Raw genomic sequence first — 20003 nt, forward strand, 5'->3', positions numbered from 1 at the left:
ATACTCAAACCTATGGGACACTTTGAAAGCAGTGCTTCGGGGAAGTTCATAGTGCTAAATGCTCACATGAAGAAACAGGAGAACAGTTATACCAGAGAATTAACATCACAGCTGAAAGCTCTAGAACACAAAGAAGCAAACTCCCCCAGGAGGAGTAGACGCCAGGAAATAATCAAATTGAGGGCTGAAATCAATAAGGTAGAAACCAGGAAAACAATACAAAGAATCAATGCAACGAAGAGTTGGTTCTTTGAGAAAATCAACAAGATAGACAAACCTTTGTCCAAACTTACCAAACAGCAGAGAGTGAACATGCAAATTAACAAAATTAGAAATGAAAAGGGGGACATAACAACAGACTGTGAGGAAATCCAGAGAATCATTAGGTCATACTTTGAAAACCTGTACTCCACAAAATTCGAAAATATAAAGGAAATGGATGACTTCCTGGACAGCTATCAATTGCCAAAACTAAATCAAGAACAGATAAGCAATTTAAATAGACCTATAACCCCTATGGAAATAGAAGCTGTCATCAAAAGTCTCCCAACCAAAAAAGCCCAGGTCCAGATGGCCTCAGTGCAGAATTCTACCAGAAATTCAAAGAACAGCTTATACCAATTCTTCTCAAAGTGTTCCACACAATAGAAGCAGAAGGGTCTTTGCCAAACTCTTTCTATGAGGCTTCAATAACCTTGATCCCCAAGCCACACAAAGATACAACTAAGAAAGAGAACTTCAGACCAATATCCCTCATGAACATTGATGCAAAAATACTCAATAAAATACTGGCAAATCGGATCCAAGAACACATCAAAACAATCATTCACCACGATCAAGTAGGTTTCATCCCAGGGATGCAGGGATGGTTCAACATACGAAAATCCATCAACGTAATCCACCATATAAACAAGCTGAAAAACAAAAATCACATGATCATCTCACTAGATGCTGAAAAAGCCTTTGACAAAATCCAACACCCCTTCATGATAAAGGTCTTGGAGAGATCTGGGATAACAGGGACATACTTAAACATAATAAAAGCTATATACAGTAAACCAACAGCCAACATCAAACTAAATGGACAGAAACTCAACCCAATTCCTCTAAAATCAGGAGCAAAACAAGGCTGTCCACTCTCTCCATACCTTTTCAACATGGTACTTGAAGTTCTAGCTATTGCCATACGACAACAAAGGGGGATCAAGGGGATACAAATTGGGAAGGAAGAGGTCAAACTTTCACTGTTTGCAGACGATATGATAGTTTACATCAATGACCCAAAGAACTCTACCAGGGAACTCTTACAGTTGATTAACACCTTCAGCAAAGTGGCAGGCTACAAGATCAACTCAAGAAAATCAGTAGCCCTACTATATACAGATGATAAAAGGGCTGAAAGAGAAATCAGAGAAACATCACCCTTTACAATTGCCACAAACAACATAAAATACCTTGGGGTAACGCTAACCAAACAAGTGAAAGACCTGTATCATAAGAACTTTGAATCTTTAAAGAAAGAAATTAAAGAAGCCCTCAGAAAATGGAAAGATCTCCCATGCTCTTGGATAGGTAAGATCAATGTAGTAAAAATGGCAATCCTGCCAAAAGCAATCTACAGATTCAATGCAATCCCCATTAAAATCCCAGCACAGTTCTTCACAGACCTTGAAAGAACAATAATCAATTTTGTATGGAAAACAAAAGACCCAGGATAGCCAAAACAGCCCTGTTGAACAAGGCAACGTCCGGAGGCATCACCATCCCTGACCTCAAGCTCTATTATAGAGCTATAGTCCTGAAAACAGCTTGGTATTGGCACAAAAATAGACAGGTAGACCAATGGAATTGAATTGAAAATCCGGGTATTAACCCACACACGTACGAACATCTGATCTTTGACAAAGAAGCTAAAAATATACAATGGAATAAAGAAAGCATCTTCAACAAATGGTGCTGCCATAATTGGAGACTCCCATGTAGAAGAATGCAGATCGATCCATGTCTATCGCCATGCACAAAACTTAAGTCCAAATGGATCAAAGACCTCAACATAAATCCAGCCACACTGAACCTCTTAGAAGAGAAAGTGGGTGGTACCCTTGAACGAATTGGTACAGGAGACAGCTTCCTGAACATAACACCAGTAGCACAGGCAGTAAGATCAACAATTAATAAATGGGACCTACTGAAACTGAGAAGCTTCTGTAAGGCAAAGGACACAGTCAGCAAGACAAAAAGGCAGCCCACAGAATGGGAAAAAATATTCACTAATCCCACATCTGACAGAGGGTTGATCTCCAAAATTTACAAAGAACTCAAGAAGCAAGTCTCCAAAACACCAAAGGACCCTATTAAAAAGTGGGCTGCAGAACTAAATAGAGACTTTTCAATAGAGGAGTCTAAAATGGCTGAGAGGCACTTGAGAAAGTGCTCAACATCCTTAGCCATCCGGGAAATGCAAACCAAAACAACTCTGAGATACCATCTCACCCCTGTCAGAATGGCTAAAATCAAAAACACCAATGACAATTTATGCTGGAGAGGATGTGGTGAAAGGGGGACACTCCTCCATTGCTGGTGGGAGTGCCAACTGGTTCAGCCACTTTGGAAATCAGTGTGGAGATTCGTCAGAAAAATGGGAATAAACCTACCACAAGACCCAGCAACTCCACTCTTAGGCATATATCCAAAAGATGCCCATTCATACAACAAAGATGTCTGTTCCACTATGTTCATAGCAGCTTTATTTGTAATTGCCAGAACGTGGAAGCAACCTAGATGTCCTTCACCTGAAGAGTGGATAGAGAAAATGTGGTACATCTACACAATGGAGTACTATTCAGCAGAAAAAAATAATGGAATCATGAGTTTCGCAGGCAAATGGATGACACTAGAAGAAACCATCCTGAGTGAGGTAACCCAGTCACAAAAAGAGAAACATGGCATGTACTCTCTCATATATGGATTTTAGACATAGATCTGGGGAGTGCCAGCCTACAATCCTATGGCCAGAGAGTCTGGGAAACAGAAACTTTATTTAGTGGCTGATCGAAGAAGAGGCAGACTCCCTTGTTTAAGTACTGAGCTGAACTCAAGAAAGCCAGTAACAGAGAGGGAGGACTGATGATCAAAGGGATTAAGACTGGGCTGGTTTAACCCCCAGAAACAGCTGACCAGACAAAGGTTAACTCTTGAATCCCAGGCATTAGCCTGGGAAGCCAGCATGGGACTGATCAAGACCCCCTGAATCTGGGTGTCAGTGAAGAGGCCTAGGGAATCTACTGAGCCTTGGGCAGCAGATCAGTACCCATCCCAAGTATACACACGGACTTTGGACTCCCATAGAACAATGTGAGGTGCACTCTCACCCTGAACTCTTGGGGAAGGGTCTAGGCCCTGCCCTATATGAAATGACACACTATGCACACCCCCATGGAGGGCCTCACCCTCCCTGGAGAAATGAGGGGATAACGGGGTTGTGGGGGAGGGCACGGGAGGAAGGGAGGGAATGGGAGAGGGACCTGGAACTGACTTGTGAAGCAACCTTGTTTCTTATCTAAATTTAAACTGGAAAATAAAATTAAAAAAAATATACTGTAAAGACATACAGGTACCACCTTTATAAAGGCTTAAAACAGTTCTTATACATACTAGTCAATCTTTGTGAGAGGTACTTGTTATAACAGAGAAATCCTAGTCCCAATATCTGACTCCCTGACTATCCAGAACTCTCTTCTTTCCACCATTTTGATAATTTTGATTCCATGATCCATGAGGCTCTGACTGAACCCAGCAGGTGCTAGCACCATGCCCTTGGACTAGGTTTGTTTGTTTTTGGCTTTTTTGGAAAGTTTTTATTAAACAATATAGGCTGTCCTCAAAAAAAAAAAAAAGAAAGAAAGAGGGACAGTAGAAATAAACTAGCCTAGGTATCCTAAGAATGCCTTAACTTTTAAATGGAACTTTAAAAAAATGCATTGCTTTGGAGAAGAGGCTTTGCTTTTATCTCCACAAGAAAGGAGAGACTGTGGGTTCCTTCCTGGTTGGTATGAATCAGGTTTGATTAGGAAAGACCTCCTGGATCTTGGCAAGTGATATACATCAACCAAGGTTATAGCTGGTCTTCCTCAGACTTGGCCATTATCTCAATTTTCTCAGGGACCCTAAAGTTGCTTTCATTCACAGACAACAGGAAGCAGTCTAGTGAAAATGATGCCCTCATTTCCAATAGATGGTATATTTAAGCAGAAAAAAATTATTTTCAAGCACTTTGAAGACCTACAGAATATTGCATTTAAAGTGTTTAATAACTTAAGGATTTTCCTGAAAATGAGACACATCTCCTCCTGGCAGCACCAATTAACTTCATAAAAGGATAATGGACATTGAAGAAACTCCATAAAGAGTTTGCTTTCATTGTGGCAATAGCTAGCCGTTTGGACAAGAAACTACTCTTGGCTGGCAGTATGCTCTAGAAACTGGACAATCAGAGCACAAAGGAAAAAGACTGTCGAAAAAATGGTCTGATGAAAGAAGACTTTTAAAAATTGGTGAAAAGTATTCACATATGTCATAAAATGTGAAATGTAACTAACGTAGAGTCCACCAAAATTATCCTCATTGTAGATGGTAGAACTGGGAGGGCTACAGTAAATTGTTACCTTGATGAAATCTAAACTTTCCTGGAAGTTAGATCTCATATATGATTGGCCTGAGCACATTCATCTGGATTAAGGGAAGCATTACTCCATAGCAAGGGACACTTGGACTGTACAAGGAAAAGGAGGTTGAGAATTCATTTGTTCTGTTTTCTAATATGGATGTGATGTTTCTAGCTGTGTCTGTTGCCATGACTCCCCCATAACAACAGACTGTGCATTCAACTGGGAGATAAAATGAACCCTTTAACCCTTGCTTTTGGCAGAGAATTTTATCGTAACAATAGAAAAAATAAGTGAGACAGGAATCAACTCCATCAATCTTGAGAAAATGTGAACCAAATGGCAGAGGGTTTGTTATTCAAGGTCCAGTGAATTTTATGAGGATGTCTGCTTTAAAATGAATCCCATGGAAACAAAAGTAGCAATAAGTCAGATTAGCTTAAAAGTGCACACTTGACACATGAATTCTTAAAATTTTAAGTGTTTTAAAACTGTAAGTACAATAAATAAATGCACAATACAGAGTTTAGCAAAATCTTACTTCTTCATGTTAATGACATGCATCTCTTTAATTTATTGTCAGTTCTGCTTACTATGTTATGAAATCTCTAAAGGTTCTCTTGCTGGATGCAAACAACAGTGATATGAAAATTTGTACATGCAGTACTATTTGATTGTATGTGAAACCAAGGTGCAATGCAATGAAGCCACCTGGCCAAATTCACATTGCAAGAGAAATAAAATCCTTATTATTTATACCCATGAAGCTAGGATCTCTGACCAACTTCCATCTACTTTTGGTTCTATGTCCACCAGGGCAGATGCAATAAGTTTTGTCAGTAGTATTAGGATTGTTCAGACTGTGTCTAAAGTGAAAAATTAAGGCAGAAGATTAGGGGGCACTTTGAACATGCATGTCATTCAAAATCAACCAAACTTAGCTGCCCAGTGTGATTCTTTTACTGCCTTATTTTGTGCATGCTGTCACTTGATTTGTAGGGTCTTAGCCTACATAATCAACAAACCAGATTTTACAATGCCTATGTGGCACCAGTTTAGGTGGATTAAGCAAGACATTGAGCAAAACATTACAAGTGAAAGTGTCTTGCATAATGTAGTCACTGCTTGACTCCTGCTTTTGTGACTTCAATGAGGTTTAATCCATTGCAAAATGTATTGTAAGGCATTTATTATGAAATTGCCCAATAGGATATGCTGGAAAAATTTGTTTATTTTTTTATAATTTAATAATCTGCAATACTCACTTCCCAGAAGTATGCATCTTTTCCAGTGTTGTTTCTCTACCTGCAACGTTCACTTACTGGTCAATATTATGCCTTGCTATTATCTAATTAATATCTGGATGTGAGAAGTGGGCAGGTACAATTGTTTAAAGATGAGAAAACTATGACGAAGATAGTCTAAGTTACTAATGTAGAGAAAGATCTGGGGCCAAGGTCAAAATATAGCCCTGAAAACTGGAGCTACACTGAAAGACTGGAATTATAAAATGTGAGAGTTGGGGAAAACAGAAGAACATGAACAGTAGAACTCCAAAAGGTGTAGAGTTCTAGGCAATGAAAGGTGATGACAACACACGTTAGTGGAGCACAAGGATTTATGTAATGATGTCTGATAGAGGATGGAAGAATTATACTTAGTGTGACTTTAAGTAAGTTTCACCTAATGCTACCAATGGGACTATACTGAATGATACCTAAAAGGTTAGTAAAGATGACCTCTTAGTGTGTCTACAAGAGTATTTCCACGCAACTAACTTGGTGAGGTGAGGACACAACCTAAATGTGGATGAGAGCATCCAATGGGCTAGAGACCTGAATGGAACAGAAGAGGAAAAAAGATAATTTACTATCATAGGCATTCTGTCTTCCTCTGTCTCACTGCTAGGAGGTGAGCATCTCAAACATACTCCTGGCACCATGGCATTCTGTCTCACTGTAGCCCAGAAACACAGTGGCAGCTGATTTTGAACTGAAAGTCTGAAACCATGAGCCCAAATAAATACTTACTTTCTTTAATTATGTCTCTGGTATTTGTCACAGTGACAGAACACTGACTAATACACTTACCTTGATCCATTGCTGATAGCAATATTTGAACCGTCGAAGAGAAGAAACCTTAAAGTAGCAACAGCAAAGGTGTAGCTGTATGTGTTTCCCAGGATAGGCTTGACTTCCCAACTGCCCTCAACAGCTACCTACAGGCTGCCAACTACATTGAATATAGGGGCCAGCTCTTAGACATTCTGAGTGTACCTGAATCCTTAAGCAGCAATTTGGTAAAACTTGGATCCTGCCCAGAGTATTGCAGCTGCTTTAATTTTTGGTAAAAAGACTTAGGATCTCAGAAATTTTTCCATCTGCTCAGCTATTTTCAAGCTGAGAACCTTCAAAACTGATTCTTGACTAACTAAACACATCTTCCCAAATCCACCAGAATGTCTGAGTAGCCTGGAATGTGAATGGCTCTCTTACTTTTATTATGTTCATTAGAAGGTGGTATGTGTCACTGGGGCATCCAAATTAGGTTTTAATGATTAATAACAATAACTAAATGAAAAGGAGTTGGTGGAAGGAGAAATGGAATGTAACCAGGGAGTCCTGACTGACATGTCCAGATAGTTAGTATTTATTACTCTGTGAAGAAAAGAGGTTATTCAAATGGAGGATGGATGGATAATGGTTATACCTTACCTTGGGAGCACACACATGCAATCAGAAAGATTTGATTTGCATCCTTGTGCACAAGCTATAAAACCCTGGGCCAGTATTTAACTTTTTTGACTCTTTCTTTAGGCAAAAAAGTATTATTTGCAATTTTGTAGAATTTTTGAAACAATCTCTATCATTTAATGTGACCCTCAATGAACTTGGCTTATTTTTGTATTCCTGATTTTTGTTTTAAATTTCCTTATTTCTTATTCACATAAATTCATCTAATTGATCCTCACTTTCTCTAATTAACTTCCCTACTGCAAGCACTGTAAAGTGACAAGAAGGCACTGGATTCTTCTCCATCCTAAGATAACTTCAGTACAATAGGATAAATCAGCACATTGATATAGGTATAAATATTAACTACTAATTCATCAGGTTGATCAATCTCATATTTTGGGACAATGTATGAGGCCAGGAAGTTGGACTTGTATCCATAAAGGCAGTCCATGGCTTTTAACAGTACAAATAATTTGTATGTATCATGCCAGAGACATAATCCTCATTCCTGGAGCTGAATGGATGTTTGGTGATACCCTTTCTCTCTAAAGACCCTCTTTTCAGGGAAAGGAAGGCAAAAAAAGTTAATTAATTTTATCTTCCTTTTTCTTTTATTTTTGAGATTACAATATAATTACATTTTTCCCTTTCTTTTCCTTCATCCAAACCTTCCAATATTCTCCTCTCCTGTTTTCTTCAAATTTATGGCCTCTTTTTTTTCACTGATTGCTATTGCATATATATATATATATATATATACATATATATAATTCCTAAATATAACCTATTCAGTCCATATCCTGTTAATCACATGTATTTTTGTTTTCATTTCATATATTTATTATTTTTTAAGCTTTTCATTGATTCTTTGTGGACTTTACGTCATGCATACCAATCTTATTCATCCTTCTGACCCCTAGATTCTGCCCTCTGCCCTGGCAACCTCCACCTCCAAACAAAATAAATTTAAAAATAAAGACAAAAGCTAGCAAACAAACAAAAATATCTCTGCATAGAAGGTATAACGTGGCCCAGCGAGTCCCACACCATATCCTTTATTCCATACTTCTGTACTTGTAAGCGTTCATTGCAATAAGACATTAGTCTGGTTGGAGGCCTTTTGCTTCTATCACCCTATGAATACTGGGCCTTCACTGCGACTCCTCTTAGAGACCCTATTGTTCTGTTGTCGAGATCCTGTAGCTTTGGATCTGTAAGTCTGGCTCTTTTATATACTCTAGCAGTTCATAGATGAGTTGGATCAGAGGCATAAGTATGGATGAGCTGGCCCTGTCCCCGACTAACTACAGCAATTAGGACAGTAGACCTTAGCCTGGGAAAAAAAAACAGTAGAGCTGGCCACGGTGGTATGATTGTAAGTGAACTGGACCCCAGGGTATGAGAGCAGTCTTGTTCCATGCTGTCCGATGCACTGGGTGAGCTAGCTGGGGCATTACTGGAGAACTTGCCTAGGTGGCAAAGATGAGGGAAAGCCGCAGGCCATCCAACCCAGCTACTGTGAAGAACTGGAACCAGGGCTAAGCATTAGTCCACCTCAATATCCAACTCATCTATTTCATTATTTTTAACATTGCCTTTTGGTCTTCATGAGATTAAATGTGAAAAAGGTAGAGGACATTTTCACAGTTTCCCTCATGATGCAAATAATCTTGTTCATCCTCTTTTCTCTAGTCTTGAAGGAAGAATTTTGGTCTTTGAAGTCATAGAGAAGTAGGTTCTGGTCTGACTACTTAGCTGCCATGGGGTCTGGTACAATTTGTACAAAGCATTATGTGCAAAGTCTTATGTTCATTTATCACCATGAAACAGGTGTGCTGAAAGAGAAGGACCCAGCATGGAACACAATGGTTTTCAATGTCACATAAGCCTACATACTTGCATTTTTAAAATGCAAGCATTTCTAAAATGTGAGCAGCTAGTTCTTTATTTACCCAGGATTAGGAAACCATTTTAGATATAAGTGATACTAGTTCATTTTGTGTTAGCTACATGTGAGGCAATTGAGTCACAATCATATTCCATTCTCATTCGGTATTATTATATTGCATCCAGTCATACTATATTAATATGCCTTAAAAGTTATACGTCATCCTTCTATATACATGATTTGTGATTATGACTTCCCGGCATGTAGTTGCACATGTCTGTTCTGCTTAAATTATTTTTTATTTGCCTCTGCTTTGTAATTTGCTCAGAGCTCTTTTGGGCTATAAGAATAAAGTTATGTCTTATTTCATAGGCTCGCTTTGTATATATGAAGATGGAGATATTGCTCCCTTGAGTTGTTTCTTTACTAAGTCAAAAGCAATTTCCAAACTGGTTGATTGTAAGACCTTTGGGGAATTGTGAAATTCACAGTGCTCCCTCTTTCAGCTGACTTAGAGTCACTCCAGGGAACCTCAGGAGTCAGTACTTTCAAGTTCTCCTGATGATTCTGCTAGTAGAGTAGACTGCTTTTCAGTGGCCCTCAGCAGGAGGCCATTTTGCCCTAAAAGAAAAATTGAAGTTCTTGGTTGTATTTTTGGGTGTGACTACTATAGGAAAGTGCTGCTGGCATCTGGTCCATGGAATTCAGGGTGCTGACAAACATTTAAAATATGCACTTAACACTTTAAAACAATTAGCCAGTAATGTCAGAACGGTGAAGGTGGAAAACAGTAAGCTCCATTATGTGTGATGTTGCTTTGTGTGCCATTCATATTATGTTTCATCACTTGACTGTGGAAATGCCTCCTCAATGATACAAACAGAAAGGATGGAACACGAAAATACCTGGCAGCTTTTATAAAGAAGAAGAGAAGTGCAGACCATTATGGGATGTTTCTTTATTTGCAGTGTTTCAAGTGCTCTTAAAAAGTATGTTGGGAGTCAGTATGCCCCCAGGTGCCTTTAGGTACCACATTATGGCCTTTTAGCAAACATGTCCCATCTTCAGGATGCTCAATGAAACTAGAAGAGATCTTGAATCATCTTGGAAAAAAGTATTTATTTTAGTTTCTCTTCCCTCTCCTCTTCTTCATCGTCTTCCTTCTCTGCCTTCTTCTCATTTTCCCTTTCCTCTTCCTCACCTCTTTTTCTGTATCCTCCTGTTCCTTCTCACTCTGGTCCTGCTTCTTTTCCTTCTCCTCTTCTTCATCCCCCTTCTTCACCATTTTCCTTCTCCTGTTGCACTGTTCTCCTCTTTCACCTTCTCCTGCCTTCCTTATTTTTTCTTTCTTCTTTCCCCACATGGAATAATCTTTGAAACAATATTTCACCAAGAGTCATTCTTAGAAGGGCAGGTATCACAGCTTGAAGATATCAGCCCATGTCTGGCTGGGACAGAGAGTTAAGGAGCAGTCTATTCTGTGACTTGACAGTTACGGGTTTATGATACTTAACTCTTCTATGCTCTCTTTCATATACAATATGTTGAATGTAATCACATAATATGAAGCTTCCTGCTATCAACCCAAGGACTTACACAGTCTAATCTTTCTACTGTGGGGTTGCTCTGGGGATCCACTCTCAAAGTGTTTCTCTAGCTGTTCTCTGCCATCACTCTCATATTAGTTCTCTCTCTCTCTCTCTCTCTCTCTCTCTCTCTCTCTCTCTCTCTCTCTCTCTCTGTTTCTCTCTATCCCAGACTCCCCATCTCCCTTATTCTCACTTTTATTTCAAGGTTTGATAATTTATTTGTTATTCTTAAATACCTTTTTTATTAGACTCAGACATAGAAGTAGAAGATCTCAGCGGGAACAGCCTACGTCTTTTGGCAATCTGTTCCTGGATATTTTTTCTTTGGCTGTCTTCATTCTCTTGGCCAAACATTTAGCACATTTTGCAGCCTCCTGCAGCTTCTTAGTATGTTTTTCTGTCAGAGCAATATATCTCCATTTGTGTTACGGGACAGGTGAAGTAACAAGATGCTGAATCTTTGGTCCTGGGCTTCTTACCTTCTGTTTAAGGCTTTCTGACAACATATAGGCTGGCAATTCTTTAGAGAGGTTGAAAAGTTAGGGGATTGTTCTACCTCTTTAGGTCCCTAGACACCAAGGCAAAGTAGTATATGTCATCCTTTCCTCCCTGTAAGGATTGTGCACTGAGTCATTTTCAGTATATTCTGTCTCCCATCCCAGGGCTCTTTCCAGAGGGAATCATGCATTGGATTGCTTTTTCACGTTGACCATTGCTGCTTTACTATATCTATTCTGTTATTGTATTTAACAAATTTGAGGATTTTTTCATCTGTGTAACTTAGGACTTACATCTACTCTGAGAGGAGCTCATGGGATTAAACATCATGTTTCATTCTCTCTTTAAAAAATAACACTCTGCACATTGTTATCTCTCTGTGGGATTAAAAAATAATAAATTTAAAAACCAATGTTCAGCAATTGTTTTCAATGTTACCCACTAAATCCATGTTCTTTTTGAAACACTGAAGCCATTAACAAGAAATGAAAACCACAGTAGTGGGATACCGAATGTGTAAATGGATTATTTCAAAAGTGTGCATAAAAATAGAATTAAGACCCATAATCTTGGCCCATTTCTTACTTAGCACTAATCCGAAAAGGTTCAACATGCACCTTTAATCCATGCTGTGCACAGCTCCCCCAGGCCAGCAGTTTCAGTGAGGTGTTTCATTCCACACACTATTTTCACAGTTGCCTGTATGTCTTCGAGTGTCTGTCAAGCAAATAATGGGTGCTGCCTTGTGTTGAATCTCTTTCAGTTTGGTTTTGTCTGCACCCATATGGCTTTACTATTGTAAACACCATTCTTTTCCATTTTCTGATTTATCCTTCATCATAATAGAGTTAGATAACACTATAATAAATAGATGGGTTAAGAAGTTTAGTTACTGGGAAAACTACTTTGAATATTATAGTGAATATAGTTGCCTGAATTTGAACCCAGAAATATGACCTTTTCCACTCCCCTTATGTCTGCATCACCCATTTAATTTTTATCCCTAACATCCTTTTGGTGCCATGCTGTATTTTATACTTACTAGTAATATTGAGGCTTTATGTGACTTCACTATCTAAACAATTCTCATCATGCTCTCTTTATTATAGTCTATGCTTACTTTTGGCAACATACTACAGAAATCTTAATATTGGCTGTCTCCTAGAAAAATTGGGATAGAGGTATTTTCTTTAGATGAAAAAAATGAATTTACACATACACACACAGGTACACACATGCATATCAAGATGTGTGTGTGTGTGTGTGTGTGTGCGTGTGTGTTGTCTGCAACGTGGAATAAGAAAGCTTGGCTTGCTCAGTGAAACCTATCCAGCTGTCTGAAGTGATGGCATAAGCTATGCAGAATGCATATATCATGATTTTACTTCAATCTCTCTCCACCCAGCACACTTTTGTTGAGCTAATTTTCCTGTCACATTAAAATTCCAAAATGAAATATGCAACTGGGAAGCTTGTGATGTGACAGAGAACAAATGAGAAGAATCAAGTGTCGCAATGGAAAGATAGAGACCATGGCAGACAGCAGCCAGAGTGATTCAAAGTGCAAGTCAAAATTAAACATTGTCCAGGAATTTCAGGGAAGTGGGCAAAGGGGCACAGGGAGGTGGAAAAGACTTAAAGAGAATGACCCCAAGCTGAAAGTCTTGAGAGGACGTTTTCATCTTCTGTCGTGATGTGTAAATAGATCTTGCTGGGCAAGAGATGGGAAACTCAGAACTTTCTGAAAGAGTAGTTGTCCCTCAGCCCATCAGGTGCCTGAAGGTGCTACCTAAACTCATTACAATGTAGCAACCTTGCCTTTTAAGATGTTTTTCAGTGCTGATGGCTAAACTTGACCTTTTATATAAGTGAAAGGGAAATTGCCAGGACTCTGCTGTTGGTGACTAAAGGAACAACAGAGATATGATTAAAAATAGATGTACCTTTAATCATTTTTGCATTTTACAAGCCCACACAATAAAACCTGTGATCAATATTCAGTGAAAGCATACCATGGAAAGAAGGACTGTATTAAGACTGAATATCACTGATTTTATGGGGCTCAGCTCCTGTCACAGCCCAGTTCTTGATTCAGTCTGAAAGATGAGACATCGCAACGTCCCAGCTAGTTAACGTCTGCAGAAGAAACTCAGCTGCTTGACAGAATTCAGATGCTATGACACTGTAGGGAGGACATTTTCTTTCATACAGAATCTGTAGAGCTGTGTTGGGAAGTCACCTTCATGGCATTTAAAACGGAATTTCAAAAGGCAGGGACTGCCTTACTACTGAAGGACCAATCTCTGACCCCAGCTCCATTTTTCTTACCTTTTAGTGAATAAGTATGTCAAGACTTGTATCTCCATAGAAATATTATAGAGGTGAAGTCTAATCCAGGAGAACATTTTGAGATCAGTGAAAGATCTGAACATCCCAAATACCCATTTTCAAATACAACATTGAAAAGAATCAACTTTAAAGTAATTGAACAAATCATGTTGTTTGGTACTGGCAAGAAATGCCAATTATTTAATGGCAAATGCCTTGTTAATTTATTTTTAATTTAACATTTTACACTTTTTACTCTCAGTTCCTATTCCCTTCCCTCCTACCCCGGGCCCCTAATCCTCCCAACGACCCACCCCACTCCATCCCCCCTCTGATCCCCAAGGAGGATAAGGGCTTTCATGAGGACTTTTCAGAGTCTGTCATATCATCATGGACACGGCCTAGGTTCTCCCGGCCCCCCCCCCCCGTGTGCAGGCTGAGAAACATCCCTCCATGTGGTATGAGCTCTCACAGTCTATTTATATGCCAGGAATTAATACTGATCTACTCTCCAAGGTCCCACGGATCACCGAGGCCTCTTCTCTGACACCCAGGTTTGAGGGGTAAGGGGGTGTCTGGATCAGTCTCATGCGGGCCTTTCAGTCATCAGTCTGGGGTCCATGCATTCCCCCTTGTTTAGCTCAGCTGTTTCTGTGGGTTTTGCCAGTCTGGTCTTGATTCCTTTGCTCATCGTTCCTCTTTGCAACTGGGTTCCAGGAGTTCAGTTTTTATCTGTGGGTGTCTGCCTCTGCTTCTGTCAGCCACTGGATGTGGGTTCAAGGATGGCATATCATGAGAGGGCATTTAAGGTAGCCTTAATGCCAGTTGGTGTCATTCTTGTAGATCTGTGAAGACCTCACTGGTGCCAGATCGCTCCTCCAACTTATAATGGCTCATTCTATTATGGTATCTCTCATTCTTCTCTCATCTATTCTTATACTGGCTCAAACTTCCTGATGCTTCGTGTCTTCCTCTCCCATCCTCTTTTCCCTTTCTCTTTATCCCATCTCCTTCTCCCCCCTCCTCCCTCCTCCCAATCCAATTAGGAGATCTCATCCCATAACCCTTCTCCAGGTTATCATGCATATCTCTCTTAGGGTCCTCCCTGATTTCCAGACTCTCTGGCAGTGGGATTGTAGACTGACAATGCCCTGCTCCATGTCTAAAATCCATGTTTGTCTTTTTGTGACTGGGTAACCTCACTCAGGATGATTTCTTCTAGTGCCATCAATTTGCCTGCAAATTTCAAGATTCCATTTTTTTCTGCTGAGTAGTACTCCATTGTGTAAATGTACCACATTTTCTCTATTTCCTCTTCATTTGAGGGGCATTTAGGTTGCTTCCAGGTTCTGACTATTACAAATAATGCTGCTATGAATATAATTAAACAGATGTCCTTATTGCATGAATATATATCTTTTGGATATATACTGGATCTTGAGGAATCCTGAGGAATCTCTATACTGATCTCCAAAGTGGCTGCAAAGTTGGCTTTCCCACCAGCAGGGGAGGAGTAGTCCTCTTTCTCCACATCTGATCCAGCATAAACTGTCATTAATGTTTACAATTTTAGCCATTCTGATGGAAGTGAGATGGTATCTCAGAGTTGTTTTGATTTGCATTTACCGGATGGCTAAGGATGTTGAGCACTTTCTCAAGTGTCTCTCAGCCATTTTAGACTCCTCTATTGAAATTTCTCTATTTAGTTCTGTACCCCACCCTTTTTTTTTTGGTTTGTTTTTTGAGACAGGGTTTCTCTGTATTGTTTTGGAGGCTGTCCTGGAACTTGCTCTGTAGACCAGGCTGGCCTTGAACTCACAGAGATCTGCCTGCCTCTGCCTCATGAGTGTTTGTACCCCACTTTTTAATTGGATCATTTGGTGTTTTGGAGGCTTGCTTCTTGAGTTCTTTGTGAATTTTGGAGATCAGTCCTCTGTCATATGTGGGCTTTGTGAATATCTTTTCCCATTCTGAGGGCAGTCGTTTTGTCTTGTTGGCTGTCCTTTGCCTTGCAGAAGCTTCTCAGTTTCAGAAAGTTCCATTTATTAATTGCCTATCTCAGTTTCTGTGCTACTGGTGTTATGCTCAGGAAGCAGTCTCCTGTACCAATTAATTCAAGGGTACCACCCACTTTCTCTTCTAACAGGTTCAGTGTGGCTGGAATGATGTTGCGATCTTTGATCCATTTGGATTTAAGTTTTGTGCATACTGATATGATGGGGGAAGTCCTGTACATTTGTTAATAAAGCACTGTTGAGCCAATAGGAATCTAGATAGGTGGGACTAGGAGTCCAGGAGGATTCTGGGAAGGAGAAACACAGAAAGTCGAGATGTAACGCCATGGGGTAGGAAGCCTGGAACTTCTCCAGTAAGAGACATACTTAGATTAACAATTATGGGGTAATTACTTAAGTCAGAGCTAGCCAGTAAGAAACAAGCAAGGCCAACAGCTTCATAATTAATACAGCATCTTGTGTATTATTTGGGGACTACAATGCAGCAGAGCCCAGGCGACTGGCGGGTGATAAACCAAAGCGGCTAGCAAAGAAATAGCTTCTCTTAACAAAATGGTTGTCAGAAGCAGGATTGAATTTCCACATAGAATGACAAAAGCTTTAAAGGAATTTTAGAAACAGAAGAATGGAGAGAAGCACAGATTTTTGGTAGCAGGATTTTCTCAGGCGGGCTCTGTTTTGTTAGCAGCAAGCAGAGACTCATGGCTGGCTTAAGTTAGTCTTCCTGACTCAGCATTAAAAGAAAAAAAAAACACCAAGGTTCTTTTAAGAGACTCTGCTAACGATTAAAAGATGTGTACGTACAGCTGGAAGTGGCAGCTTTTGCGGGATGTCAGCATGGACTGGGGCGGTAAGCTGGAATCATGCTTACGCCCGCCATCTTAGAAAATACGACAGTTTAAACAGCTGCGGTTTTACAGATAAGACACGTGGCCAGAAAAACGTAAAGATTTACAGTAAAGTTAGACTTGGATGAACAAAACCTCTAAAGGTTTACAGTGTGTTTAAAAATATACGTGAGATTGAGAGAGAAAATGAAACGGCAAAGTGGTATATAAATACAAAAGCCGGAGTTTTGGTGGCACACACCAGTAGGATTTACTCCAGAGGCAGAGGCAGAGGCAGGCAGATTTCCAAAGAGAAACCCTGTCTCAAAGAAAAATAAATAAAAAAATAAATAAAGTAATAATAGATAAATAAATAAGCCACGTAAAGATGGAAAATACACAGAGAGTCTGGATACTGTATGCTATTATGTTTTTCAGTTTTTTAATTGCTAAGGAAGGAAATGCTGCTGAATTAATTCAACTTATATCTTTTGAAAATGCCTTAACTTCAAAATTTAACTATAATGGTATGTTACTTGGGAAAGGAGATTTTACTTATGTTTCTACAGAAAATGAAAAGCTGAGGATTCCTTCCAGGCTTCTATGGTTTGATGAACCAAGACCCCCAGAAGCAGTGGGCCAGGTGTTCCAACAATTGAGACAGCAAAGATGATGGAGCTTCACAGACCCTAAAAATAAGGACTTATACAGGTTTCTGAGTTTTGTCATGATCCCCATGGTATAAACAGCACCCCCTTCCAGCATGAACCAGTTGGAATGAGCGACGTCCTAATTCCCATCTTGTTTATAAATCTTTGTTTTCATTTAAATGGGATTGTTTATAATTGGTTAATGATCACAACCAATCTCCTTTTAATGGTAAAAAGGGGAATTATGGTATGGGTATGGTTTTTCATTTATTGATACAAATTCAAGGTCAATTTTGTGATGCTTATATTTCTCCTCTTGATTAAGTATTGTGCTTATACTGTTCTCTTAAAATGTAATGCATAATTAAATTCAGACTATAGATAGTTACTTATAATAGTTAGAACTTGTAGTTAGGTAAGTTATGTTTTCTACATATACAGAAATATATTTGAGATAGATAGACAATCTTCAAACCTTTCAAAGGCCTTCAGAAAATGGCATTTAAAATGGTTTAGGGTTTTTCTTGACAATGAGAAATGTCTGCTCCTGGCAGCACCAATTATGTCTGAGAGGAAGATGGGCATCGAAGAAACTCGTTATGGAGTTTACTTTCAACATGGCAAGATTAGCCATTTGGGCAAGAAACTGCTCTTGCCTAGACTGTTTGACTGTTGCTGTATAAACTGGACATGCAGGACCCACAGGAAAGTGAATGCTGAACTCAGTCTTACAGGGTTCCTGCTTCATGGAAGAGTCTACCAGACTTTCTGCAAGACACAGAAAAATGACTGACAGACTGCCAATGCAGATGGACAGTTTGAAATTTCCTGCTTTGCTGAGAAGTGTTCCAGACACATTGTGGCCTATGGGCTGAAGATGGATGCCCCAGCATTACAGAGGAACTTCGGGTGACTGTCCAGGCAGTAAGATATCTCTGTCAATCCTAGTGTTTATATATTATCCTTCTGTGGTCTTTGATGGAGTTGAAGACAGATAGTTATAGTTACAGTTTTCCTTAGTTATGATAAAAGATAAGCTACATAGAACTTTAGACTCACAAGGATGGGATGGATGATATTGTCTTTAAATCTTGCTAGAATATTGTAACTATGTTCTTACTTGATAACTGCTCCGTTATATATAATTTGACTATGTTGAAGTTAAGACCTTTCTTTTTATTTAAACAGAAAAGAGGAGATGATGGGGGAAGTCCTGTACATTTGCTAATAAAGCACTGTTGAGCCAATAGGAATCTAGATAGGTGGGATTAGGAGTCCAGGAGGATTCTGGGAAGGAGAAACACAGAGTGTCAAGATGTAACGCCATGGGGTAGGAAGCCCGGAACTTCTCCGGTAGGAGACATACTTAGATTAATAATTATGGGGTAATTACTTAAGTCAGAGCTAGCCAGTAAGAAACAAGCAAGGCCAACAGCTTCATAATTAATATAGCCTCCTGTGTGTTTATTTGGTACTGATGCGGCTCTAGAACCAGGCTGGCGGGAAGGCTTCTCTCAAGGAAAAAGCTTCTCTTTACACTGATAGATATGGATCTATCTTCTGTCTTTTACATGCCAGCATCTAGTTCCTCCAGCACCATTTGTTGAAGATGCTTTCTTTTTTCATTGTACAGTTTTAGCTTCTTTTTCAAAGATCAGGTTCTCTAAGGTGTGTCGGTTGATATCAGGGTTTTCGATTCAATTCCATTGGTCTACCTGTCTGTTTTTTTGTGCCAATACCAAGCTGTTTTTAAGACTATATCTCTATAACAGAGCTTGAAGTCAGGGATCACAATGCCTCCTGAGGTTCCTTTATTGTACAGGGTTGTTTTGGCTATTCTGGGTCTTTTGGTTTTCCATATAAAGTTGAGGATTGTCCTTTCGAGGTCTGTGAATAATTTTGTTGGTATTTTGATAGGGATTGCATTGAATCTGTAGATTGCTTTTGGTAAGATTGCCATTTTTACTATGTTGTTCCTACCTATTCAAAAACATGTGATATCTTCCCATTTTCTGGTATCTTCTTTATGTTCTTTCTTTAAAGACTCAAAGTTCTTGCTATACAGGTCTTTCACATGTTTGGTTAGAGTTACCCTACAATATTTTATAGTATTTGTGGCTATTGTAAAGGGTGGTGTTTCTCTGATTTCTTTCTCATTGTTAATTTTTAAATTGGTAAATTCGTGAGAATTTTAGTAAATCAGCATTTAAGAACATTTCACACTGTGTTCTGCACTATTATATTAGAATATTGTACACTGCATAATTTATAGAGATTATCAACTCATTTTCTTAGGTTTGAAGCTTGACTTCAAGATATAATCACCAGCATCTGACCAGGGTCTTATCCTCCCACAAAGAAATTTGGAGGAGTATGAATACAAAGTCACTTTGCCAATCCTTTTTAATACTGGCATGTATCCATTCACTAATGCTCCTCAATTATTACCTAGACACTTCCTATTAGGCCCCATAACCCAACAGTAATGCATTGATCATTAATTTCCAATGAGAACTTTCAGACCATTGGTACAACACTTAAGTTCTAAATACACTCAACTCCCATTAATCACAGTCTACTTAGCTCATCATGTTTATTCTTGAGATTTCACAAAAGATTTACAGATGTATACATAGAAAACTGCTTTGAGGAGTGGACATCTAACTTCATAATAGAGCAATTGCTTGGATGGTATGAAGTCCTGTGTTCAATTCTTAGTACTAAACCAAATGAAAGAAAGGAAGGAAAGAAACAAAAAAGGAAGCAAACCAAACAAAATTTTTAAAAATTTGAAAGCAGAGATGTAAAG

General features: G+C 39.1%; 1 pseudogene; it reads right to left on the reverse strand.

Moving 5' to 3' along the window:
• Positions 1 to 6463: 6463 nt before the first annotated feature.
• The window catches only part of LOC101839952, a 106092-nt pseudogene continuing 92552 nt past the window's right edge, over positions 6464 to 20003 (reverse strand).

The sequence above is a fragment of the Mesocricetus auratus genome, unplaced genomic scaffold (genome assembly GCF_017639785.1).
Source record: "Mesocricetus auratus isolate SY011 unplaced genomic scaffold, BCM_Maur_2.0 Super-Scaffold_100004, whole genome shotgun sequence".
In the NCBI taxonomy this organism is placed as follows: domain Eukaryota; kingdom Metazoa; phylum Chordata; class Mammalia; order Rodentia; family Cricetidae; genus Mesocricetus; species Mesocricetus auratus.